This window comes from Chrysochloris asiatica, unplaced genomic scaffold (genome assembly GCF_000296735.1).
Source record: "Chrysochloris asiatica unplaced genomic scaffold, ChrAsi1.0 scaffold00008, whole genome shotgun sequence".
NCBI lineage: Eukaryota > Metazoa > Chordata > Mammalia > Afrosoricida > Chrysochloridae > Chrysochloris > Chrysochloris asiatica.
The window spans coordinates 27,253,832-27,265,719 of record NW_006408526.1 but is presented as its reverse complement, the minus strand read 5'-3'; the positions used below and the strand labels follow the sequence as shown (position 1 = coordinate 27,265,719).

Sequence of the window (11,888 nt, the reverse complement as noted above, 5' to 3'; positions counted from 1 at the left end):
GGCTTAAGACATAATAAAAGTTGATGCAGGGGGGAGAAGAGTACACATGTCACTTGCCTTGAGGGCTGGAAGGGTTCTTCAGAGGTCACCTCAATATCTAGTTTCAAGTAGAAACATTCTGAATGAATTCTTAAAATTTGCATCACCTAAGGAGTCCTGGAGCTCTGGTAGCTAGTGGTTATGAATCGGGCTGCTAACCTCAAGGTCAGCAGTTCAAAACTACCAGCCGTTCTGCGGGAGAAAGATGAGGCATTCTGCTCCCATAAAGATTTACAGCCTCGGAAACCCTGTGCAGGGTCTCTATGAATTGGAACTGACTTCACGGTACTTAGCAACAATGAGTCCTGGTGTGGCACTGTGGGCTAATGCATCAGATTGCAAAGTCATTTGAACTGCAAGGCTGGTGGTTCAAGCTCACCAGCTGCTCCTTAGAAAGCCTATACGGGATCGCTATGGGTGGGAATCAATTCAATGGCACTTAACAACACCAACAAAGGGTTAATGTGGAGTCCTGGTGTGGCGCTGTGGGTTAATGCACTGGACTGAAAAGTCGGTGTGAGCCACAAGACCAGCGGTTCAAACTCACCAGCCATTCCTCAGAAACTCTATATAAGGTCGACATGAGTCGGAACCGATGCGAAGGCACTTAACAACAACAACAATTACGTGGTGTGGTGATGTAGGATAAGCACTGGACTGCTAACCAAAAGGTTGGCGTTTCAAATCCACCAGTCACTCCTTGGAAACTATACAGGGTTTCTATGAGTCGGAACTGACTTGATGGCACTTAACAACAATGGTTAATGTGGAGTCTTGGTGTTAGTGTGTTGCTGGAGGATAAACATTGGACTGTCATGTCATTTTGAACCTCAAGGTTTGTGGTTCAAACGCACCAGCTGTTCCTTGGAAGCCCTATACAGGGTCATTATGAGTTTGAACCGACTTGACAGCACTTCACAACAACAAAAGGGATCGTTGTTGTTGTGAAGTGCCATCGAGTCTGTGCCGACCCATAGGGACCCTGCATAGGGTTTCCGAGCAACAGCTGGTGAGCTTGAGCCACTAACCTTGCAGTTCAAACAGGTTTACAGTCTGGCGCATTAACCCACAGCGCCACACCAGGACTCTGAAAGACTGGAAGGTTGAATCCACTCAGAGATGACTCATAAGAAAGGCCCAGCAAACTACTCCCCAAAATCAGTCACTGAAAACCCTGTGTGGTTCTACTCTGACACACTTGGGGTGGCTATGAGCCTGAATCAACTTGACAGCAACTAATTTTAGCCAACTGGGGGCACTGGGATACTTGTGGCCATGAACGTGCCTTGGCACTCACCAGCCTCTATCCTTCTGCATCTCTTGCTTTGTTGTTACTCCAACCCTCCCAGCCTTTTCTGCTATTGCACATTTCCACATATCACCCAACAGGAATCATCAAACGGCATTAGACAGAAGGACAAACAGGATGGTCCAGACTAGAAACTTGAATCTGCTGCACCCTTCCCACAGACCACAGCCTGGCCACAGAAGTGGTGAGATTTCAAGAGTCATTACTTACAACTGTCCAGAAGACGAACTGAGGCAGAGAGAGGCTAAGTTACTAGATCAGGAACACACAGAGTAAGAACTTAATGGACAACTAGACTTTTCTTTATAGCCCCTGGCACCACACTACCCCCTTAATATAGTGAATTAACCCCTCACATCTGCAAAGGCTCTTGGGAAATGTAATCCTGATGTAAGTAAGCCAGGAAGCCAGGGCCCCACCTGGGTCAGTACATGGGTCATCTCAGTGATGATGGTTAATGACCACAGCAACATGATTTATTACTTAGGAGCCGACTGTCACTGTCTGTACCTTCCGCCCCAGCCCAGCTCCCCTCATTTGCATAGGTAATGGTCATGTTATTAACAGCTCATTAGTGTCAGGCCCAGGTGACTAGAAAGGCAGACTCAGTGGACTGGAGGAAAAGCCTCTTATATTTCAGGGAAAAGTCAACCAGGATTCTTTTTCCAGGACAAGGAATGGGCCCGGTAACAGAGACACCAGTGGGTTCTACAACAGGCATTTCAGGCCCTTCTTAATGAGCTTGGGTTCCTACAAACTTCAACTCTAAAATAATATGAATAAATATAACAAAAGCCTGGCACTTATGTGACAAATTTCAATTTCTACACCATGTTATTACTCCATGTTGATCCTGAGAATAAATTGGTAAGGTGGAGAGAACAGCTATCATTATTTCGTTTTACAGATCAAATAATTGAGAATTTAGAGAAGCTAAGAGACTTAACACAAATGGAGAAACTTAGCTTCAAACTCAGGTCTTCTGACTAAGAAGCCAGTGTTCTTTCTTCAAAGCAAATGTTATTCGTTTTAAAGAAAGAAGACCATGCAAGCCCCTAGCCAAAGCAGTTGGCCGTGGTGGCAGCTTATGGAGACTAATAAAAGTCAAGTTTAGCCAGTGGATCATAGCCATTTTTGTAGGTCCCCTTGGTCTAATATTTCCTCAAGCCTTAGGGTGAGAAAAAAATAAATATTCCCCTTTCTCTTTCTCATCTCTTCCCAAATCTCCCTCACATTCTAGATGTGAAAACACAGTCCAGAATTAAGTTGAAGTGGTTTTACCAACTCAGAAAAATATAATGAAATGATATCTTTCTTTCTCTGTTCAACTGACCTCAAATCGTGGCCCTACTGTATATCAACACCAGTTCAGGTCTAATAGAAAATGGTCCAGGTCCACACAAAATAAGTCCATGGGGAGTGAGAAAATGAATTCTAGCTCTTTTTCTGCCTCCTGTACTTTCTTTAAACCCCTGCTGCTTCCAGATTCATCTAGAACCAAATAGGAGCAAGGGGAAGAATTGTCTACAACTCAACTCAGCAAGTTTGGGGAGGTGGGGAAGGGCCTGATAGTCTCTGTGTCAGATATACGTGATCAGTCCTGCTGTTGCCTATGGAAGAAAATGGAACAAGAGAAAGAGAAAAAATGTTAGCATGGTGAGAGAACATGGAAGCGCTCCTGAGTGTACCCTAAACCAGTTGTTAGCCTTGGGTAGATCATTTTAATCTATCTGGGATTCTGTTTCATCATTGGGAAAACAAGAGAGTTGGACTAGGCAAGCTCTAAGCTCCTTCTGAGCTTTGGCATTCTGTGATCTAGTGAATGATCAATGACTATGGAAGACAGAGTCTGAGGTTCTGTCATCAACTTGGAGAGAAAAAAATGGAAGTGAAGTCAATGGGGGTAACTGAAAAATTGAATCTGAAATTCGTAGTGTGCCCATCTGGGTGATTATAGGAATCCATAGTCACTTCTCCACAATATGAGAATGTTCAAATGATCTCTTTACTCTCCAGGAATTATCCAGTCAATGCCCTCTGGTTTTCATCATGCTGAACTACACAGTAGGCTAGAGACAAAAACGATATTGAGGAAATGAGAAAAGTACTGAAAACATCAAGGGTAAGTCAAAAAGTATCACTACTATATTTCCAGCTCATGCCTGCACAGATTTATTCCAAACAAAACCAGCTTAAACTTGTCTCTGCAATCAGTGGATGGCTGCAGACAAGTTTTCTCAGTCATACACTTCTCTTAGTTTTATTAGCGTGCCTTTAAATAAAAGACTCAATCAAAATAGTGGCTTCACAAGGGATTTGCTGAGTCAGTTAAATTCAAGGCAGAGAAATCAGCCCAAAATGCTACAAAGGGAAAAAATAGGTTTTGGAGACTGTACTAGGGGATTCCTAAGGAGTAATCTTGATGGTGGTGGTGGTGGTGGTAGTGGTGGTGTGCCGTGGAGTCAGTTGGACTCATAACAACCCTGTACAGGGTTTCCAAGGCTGTAAATCTTTACAGGAGCAGAAAGCCTCATCTTTCTCCTGTGGAACAGCCAGTAGTTTTGACATGCTAACCTTGAGGTTAGCAGCCCAACTTGTAACCAGTATGTTACCAGAGCTCCTTGTACTCTTGATAGATTTTAGCAAAGAACACAGGACTATCACAAAGGCCTGTTGTTGTTGTTAAGTGCCATCAAGTCAGTTTCAACTCATAGTTACCCTGTAATAGCGTTTCTGAGGAGCAACTGGTGAGTTTGACCAACCGACCTTATGGTTCAAACTGAACTTGCAGTCCAGTGCTTATCCTATAACACTATATCAGGACTCTGACGGTCTATTAGGAAAAAAGTTGTTGCTTTTTTCCCAGTCAACATTTTTTGTTTGTTTGTTTTTACTTTTTATTGAATTGAGTGAAGGTTTCTAGAGGAGATCATCAGTTTTACATCCAACGAATCACATATTTCGTTTCTTCAATAATTGCAATCCGCTCCATGTAACATCCATTATGCCAGTTCCTCCCTGTGATTCTTGTTTTCATTTAACCTTCTTTCCCAACCCTTTTGAATTTTGTCCTTAGGTAAATGTTCCCCTTTTGATTTTAAATGGTTGCATAGCTTGCATATCTCACTAGTGATGTTGTCCCAGCTATATCTACTGCTTGGCTGGAAATTGAGACAGAAAGGTGAGTTCAGTTCCAGACCTGAAGGGTGATCAAAAGTCCCAGTCTCTCTCTGATCAGTAAACCTGTTGGTCTGTTTTTTTTTTTTTATAATTTTTAGTTTTGTTCCACATTTTCTCCTGATCTATCCAGGATCTTCTAACGTGATTCCTTTCTGAACAGTTGGCTGCTTGGCATCATCTAGTTCTTCTGACTTTAGGGTCATGGAGATTGATGTTCACGTGGTCCATTAGTCCCTTGGACTAATTGATTCCAAGTATCTTCAATTGTCATCACTCTTCCCAGATGCAGGGAGTGACCAGTAGTTGCATCTTAGTCACTCATGAGTTTTTAAGATCCCAGTTACATTCACAAAAGTAGGATGTAGAATATAGTCTTTGTGGACTACATTAGGTCATTGGCCATGGTGTCCTCAAAGACTGTGGTCCCGAGCCCCCAGGTCCAGCAAATCAGTGCCTCAAGATGTTTGGTAAGGTCTAAGAAGTTTTCATCACTTTGCAGGACAAATTCATAAGAAAATTGAAAACTGCCAGGTGAGAAAAAGGCCAGGAAAGTTGCACCAAGGAAGTCTTCTCCATCGTGTTAGCAAAGCTGTACAAGGGCTGTCCTCTGAAGGTTTTGTTGGAAAACCTTAATCTATCCACCCTACAGCCCTGATCTTGCCCTGTAACACTTCAGTTTGTTCCCCAAACTCAAAAAACATTACAAAGGATTTGAATCCCTTAAGGATGCCCAAACTCATTTTGATGTGGTGGAAATCTAAAAACACAGAATTCTTCAGAAGTATATAGACCTAGATGGAGACTATGTTGAGAAATTATAGTTCCATATTTTTGTATTTTTGTTTAATAAAATATTATTTTGTAGCAATATTTTTTTTTACTTATTCTATATAGTTAATTTTTTTAAAAAAGCATGCAAGGTACTTTGTTGTTGTTAAGTGCTACTAAGACAGTTTCAACTCATAATGACCCTGTATATGGTTTCCAAGGAGTGACCAGTGGATTAGAACCACTGGCCTTTCAGTTAGCACCTTTCCAGTGCTTATCCAACAGCACTGCCCCAGGACCTAGACAAGCTACTAGATCATCCCATTTAGTCCAACACAACAATTAAAATGTATCTCCCCAAATAAATTCTGCCCTCAAAGGATTAACAGGCCTTTTTCTCTATCATTCTCCAATAACAATATTAATAAACTAATTTCAGAGGGCTTCTTTTGAGTCAGAGTCCCTGGGTAATACATTCAGTTAATGTAGTTAGCTGCTAACTGAAAAATTGGAGGCTCAAGTTTACCTAGAGATACTCAAAAGAAAGTCCTGTTGACCTTCTGAAAAGTCTGCCTTTGAAAACCCTCGGGAACACAGTTCTACTCTCACATACATGGGGTCACCATGAGTCAGAGCGGACTCAAAGAGAACTTGCACTGGTACTTTCCTGGTACCTGGAAACTCTGTTGTGTATGTGAATATATACAGGATGAGTCAAAAATTATCTGCACTCTGGTTATATTAAAATGCCCATCTACATCTATAGCTGATGACAACATTGAGCATGTATGTGAAATGATTCTGTCAAATAGACAAGGGACAGTGGATTATGTGACAAAAAATTTGCAAATCTGCCATGGCTCTGTCTGAACGAATCCATGATAGATTTGGGTTTTGAAAAGATTTGTTGGGATGGGTACTGAAACTCACGGAAGAGCATAAACAGGAGCATTTGGACATCTGCAAACAAAATTTAAATGATACTCAAATGAACGTAAAAGTTTCTTTTAAAAAAAAATCGTTAATGGTAACGAGACATGGATTCAGCACTACGAGCCTGAGAGTAAATGGCAGAGTACGGAATGGAATCATCTCAATCACCAACCAAGAAAAAGTTCAGAAGTCAATCATCAGCTGGAAAATTGATGCTTACAGTTTTCCGGGATTCTCAAGGGACAGTATTGGAGCATTGTCAGGAAAAAGTTGAACAATCAAAGTGTTCATTACAGTGAGATACTCACTGAAGAGCTGAAACCTAAACTTCAGATTAAACACAGAGGACTGCTATCCAAAGGTGTTGTGATCTTGCATGACAATACACATCTGCACATCTCTGCCCACACTCTTGACACTCTGCAAAATTTTCCTTTTGTTAAAGCATCCTCCCTATAGTCCTGATTTTGCTCCATTGGACTTTCACATGTTTGGTCCCCTGAAAGCAGCCCTTTAATGATGAAGATTTACCTCTGATGAAGAAGTGAAGACACCAATGCATTCGTGGCTCAAAGCTCAGCCTAAAACTTTTTAACATAAGTGAATACAGAAGCCTGTTGACAAATGGATAATGTGTAATGAAAAACAAGGAGATTATGTCAAAAAATGATGCATTTGGCTTTTCTAAAAGTTGATTAAAATTAATTCTACAATCAGAATGCAGATAATTTTTGATTCACCCTTGTATGTGTGTGTGTGTGTGTGTGTGTTATGGTAGTGGAAGTGGCTGTGTGTCATCAAGTCAGTTTCAACTCATAGCACCTTATATACATTTCTGAGACTGTAAATATTTGTAGGAACAGAAAGCCTCATCTTTCTCCTGCAGAGTAACTGGTTGGCTTGAACTGTGGACCTTGTGGTTCACAGCTCAGTGCTTATCATGTGGAACCATTACACTCCTTATGTGTGTGTATACATGTGTATAGATTGTTGTTGTTAAATGCCGTCAAGTTGGTTCCGATCCATAGCGATCCTTCCAAGGAGCAGCTGGTGAGATTGAACCACCAACCTTGTAGTTCAAACGGCTTTGCAGTCTGACTCATTAACCCACAGCACCACACCAGGACTCCATATATATATATATATAGCTATATATTGATTTTTATATTTATATTGTTGTTATGTGTCATCTAACTGGTTCTGACTCATAGGAATTCTGTGTAGGGGTTATAGGGGTTTCAAGGCTTTTTAAATCTTTGAGCAGAAAGCCTCATCTTTCTCCCACAGAGTGACTGGCAGGCTCGAATTGCCAACCTTGTGGCTCCCAGTCCTATGCTTAGCCTATGGAACTACCACACTTATATATATATATATGTGTGTGTGTGTGTGTGTGTGTGTGTGTGTGTGTGTGTGTTGTTGTTGTTGTTGTTGTTATGTGCCATGGAGTCAGTTCCAACTCTTAGAGATCCTGTCTTGGCTCACCACCTCTTATATCTAAATAGTATGTAATCAAGATATATGGGCAGAGTCTCAGAACTGCTGATATAGAGTCTGGATTTCCCCGCTGCTCATCACCGCCGCTTGCCTGCCAGACATGCACTCCCGATTCCTTCCTCTTCCAAAACCAGTATGGCAACTCACAAGGGTCAGCTGATTCAGACACTTCTTAAGAAGGAACAGACCCCCCATACTAAGATTACAGTTGTTGGAGTTAGTGCTATTGGCATGGCATGTGCCATCAGCATCTTAATGAAGGACTTGGCAGATGAACTTGCTCTTGTTGATGTCATGAAAGACAAACTGAAGGGAAAGATGATGGTTCTTCACCATGGCAGGCTTTTCCTTCGAACACCAAACGTTGTCTCTGGCAAAGACTCTAATGTCACTGCAAATTCCAAGCTGGTTATTATCACAGCTGGAGCACGTCAGCAGAAGGGAGAAAGCCGTCTTAATTTGGTCCAGTGTAATGTGAACACCTTTAAATTCATCATTCCTAATGTCGTGAAATACAGCCCAAACGGCAAGTTACTTGTTGTTTCTAAGGAGACTAGTGGCTTTCCCAAAAACCGTGTTATTGGTAGTGGCTGCAATAATCTGGATTCAGCACAGTTCCGTTTCCTAATGGGAGAGAGGCTGGGAGTTTACTCGCTAGGTTGTCATAGGTGGGTCCTTGGAGAGCCTGTGTGGAGTGACATGAACGTTGCTGGTGTCTCCCTGAAAAATCTGCACCCCGATTTAGGCACTGATGCAGATAAGGAACAGTGGAAAGAGGTTCACAAACAGGTGGTTGACAGTGCTTATGAGGTGATCAAACTGAAAGGCTTTCCCTCCTGGGCCGTTGGACTCTCTGTGGCAGACTTGGCAGAAAGCATAATAAAGAATCTTAGGCGGGTCCATCCAATTTCCACCATACCATGCTTAAGGGACTCTATGGGATTAAAGATGACATCTTCCTTAGCGTTCCTTGCATCTTGGGACAGAATGGGATCTCAGATGTTGTGAAGGTGTGCTGACTCCTGAGGAAGAGGCCCGTCTGAAGAAGAGCGCAGATACACATGAGGCATCCAAAAGGAGCTACAGTTTTAAAGTCTGCTGTCTACCACTTCACTGTCTAGGCTGTAAAGGGATTTTAGTTGGGAGTGGTGCATGTTGTCCGCTTTATCTGATCTGTGATTAAAGCAGTAAAATCATGACCAGGGAAGAACATCTGTTTTCCTAAAGTCAGACATAGGAATGGTCCATAAAACCCTGCAGCTAGCGCCTGATGGTGGATAATACTTAACCTCGTGTAGTTTTAACCTGGTTATAATAAAATAGTTCTACCATCTCTGAGACACCATGCAGCCACTGCCCTTCAAACCAGAAGAATGTGTTTTACTATGTGTTTGGCAAATTCTGGTTCTTACACTCAACATACCTAACCCAAAGTCTTTTCCCAATGTGTAAATGCAATATTGCATGTCTTGTGCATAATTGTCCTAAAAGATTTATTTTTTGTACTATATCAGAGTAGTGGACATTGTCATGTGGTATAAAAAGAGTTACATATAAACAATGCAAGTATCTGTCATACCAACTAAAACACCATGAACAGTGGGGAAAAAAAAGGTATATGGGCATGTATGTGAGTATGGTGGTGGTGGTTATGTGCCGTGGAGTTGGTTCCAACTCGCAGCAAACCTGTATAGGGTTTCCGAAGCTCTGGTAGTGTAGTGGTTACGAATCGGGCTGCAAACCTCAGGGTCAGCAGTTCAAATATACCAGCTGTTCTGCGGAGAAAGATGAGGCTTTCTGCTCCCGTAAAGATTTACAGCCTTGGAAACCCTGAACAGGGTGGCTATGAGTCGGAACTGACTCCACGGCACACAACAACAACAACAGCAAATCTTTACAGGAGCAGAAATCCTCATCTTTCTCCAGCGGAACCACTGGTAGCTTCAAACTACTGTCCTTGGTATTAGCAGCCCAACTAGTAACCACTACGCTACAATGTATATGTTGTTGTTAACTGCTGTTCAATCGGACCAATTCATAGTGGCCCTGTGTAAGATTTTTGAGGTTGTACTTTTTGTGGGAATAGAAAGCCTCATCTTTCTCCTGCAGAATGACTGGACTCAAACCTCCAACCTTGTGGTTTGAAGTCCAGTGCTTACCATACATTGCCACTGGGCTCCCCATATACATGTACATGTATGTACATATTCTACCTGCCCTAACCCACTCAATACCTCCCTTTACCTTAGTGGGAAAGGTCTCCAGGAGAAAAATTAGATCTGAGAGATGAGAATATAGCCTTTGGGATGCAGTAAGATACTGATGGGGCTACAAAACTTCAGGAAAAGTAAATCTGTGACAGAGTCTGTATCAGACTTAGAGAAAAGCAGGCTTCGCTTCAGGATCAGCCAGGGAGGTTCTCACCAAGCTCCCCTGATAGCTATGTGTCTTCCCTCACTCCAGGCCTTCTAGTCTCCTTCCCGTTTCCCTCCCCAGTCTGCCCCTCCCTCCTTATCTACACACATTTCATCCCCCCTCTAGTCACAGACCGCCTTGTCCCTGACTCTCTGGAGGACAGCAAATTACTCCTATCATTTTTTAAAATGTAATCAACTGCATTTGATCTAGAAGGTGCTGTTGTGAGGATGGGTTTTTTTTTTAGTTGAAAAAAGTGGATAAAATATAAATTAAAAAAGAAGAATGGGTCTGGTTGCAATCAATAACCCCAGAATTATTGACTCCTCTTCCCATTAAATTGTGATGCCACTGTAATCTTGCTGGCAGATTCTATAAAGGACGCATCTGTGCAAGATGAGATGTCCATCGTCAAAAGTCATAATTCTCTCCAACACAACTCCCATAACAACAGCCAGGCCATTTCTGCGGCAAGATCTGGTGTCTGGGAACCACACGGCATCACTCTATAAAACCCATTTTGTGTCTCTGCCCTCGGGCCATCTCTGTCCTTAGCAAACTGACAGGAGACACAGAAGAAGAACCGGAAGCCAAATGTAGCCCCAGCCTGACATCTTGAGTTCTGGCTTTTCTTTATCCTTCCTGGAGGAATATAAGTGCAGCTCAGAGTTCAGGTCCAACTAGAAACAAGTGGATTATTCACTCTGAAGAAAAGCTAGAACTCATCTCTCTTTCTTTGCATAAATGTTCCAGGTGGGGCTGTTGTTCCCAAGGATGCTTTGGCCGAGGGCAGAACTGAAATCTGGTTTCTAGAGTGGTCCTAGGACCAACCAGAGCAGGCTTACACCAGTTGTAATAAAATATAAGGTCTCAGGAAGCTGGGCCAATTGATAATCAAAGACCGCAGATCTACCAGGAGTTGAGGGAAACGTTCTACTGGGAGTCATGAACCCTTCCAACCATCATCTCACTCAGTAAGTTCCTCTGAGCTTCCTGGCAAATCACAGGAGACCATGTGGTCAAATGTGAAGGGATCCTATCCTAGGGGACGTTGACTCTGACAACCATGTGTTCTTTCTGAGCTTCACTGTACTGTTCTGCAGAATGATAGGGTGGGGCAGAACAGCCCCACAGCCCCCTTCCAAATTCATGAAGAGCCACTGACTCCTAGCATAGTGTGGGGAGAAGCTACAACTTCGTACTTCTCACTCTTTCCAGCTGCTGCTGATTGGTGCCCTCATTGGTCCCCAAAGGAGCCTTTGCCTCACTTGAGTGTGTTCGGGGGGCCTCCCTGCTAAGAGTAAAAAACAGAAAAATCTGGGTGAGCCCTGCCCTTAGGGACACTCTGCCCAAACCAAAAGCAAAGCTCGGCTGGTTCTGATTATGAAGATTTACAGCCAGGAGTGAGTTTCCTTGGCAATATTGTCTGCTGCCTTTATGAGCAGCAATTACATAGCATTTGGTACCTGGGAAGGCAACAGGCAAGAACTGAAATGGTGAAATGCTCTATCACTCCAAGGAGCACAACACCTTTAGTAATAAATATTGACGTTCATTAAGACAAAGCCAGAATTCAATCTGTTCTGGGGAATTCTCTGCTTCCGGCCTCAAGAATGGCCCTTATTTACAAGATGTCCCTAAGGGAATGAGACAGGCTGGTTCACCTTGCTCCCCAAGATACATTTTATTCAACCGGCTTGTCCTAGGCAAACGTGCAGCTGACAAGCCAATTTGAAAATGAATTTGGTAC

The 11,888-nt window shown here is 42.7% G+C and overlaps 1 pseudogene; it reads left to right on the top strand.

Annotated features, from left to right (window-relative positions):
- The first annotated feature begins 7,852 nt into the window (after window positions 1–7,852).
- Window positions 7,853–8,815, top strand: LOC102820697 (annotated as a pseudogene).
- Window positions 8,816–11,888: the final 3,073 nt, after the last annotated feature.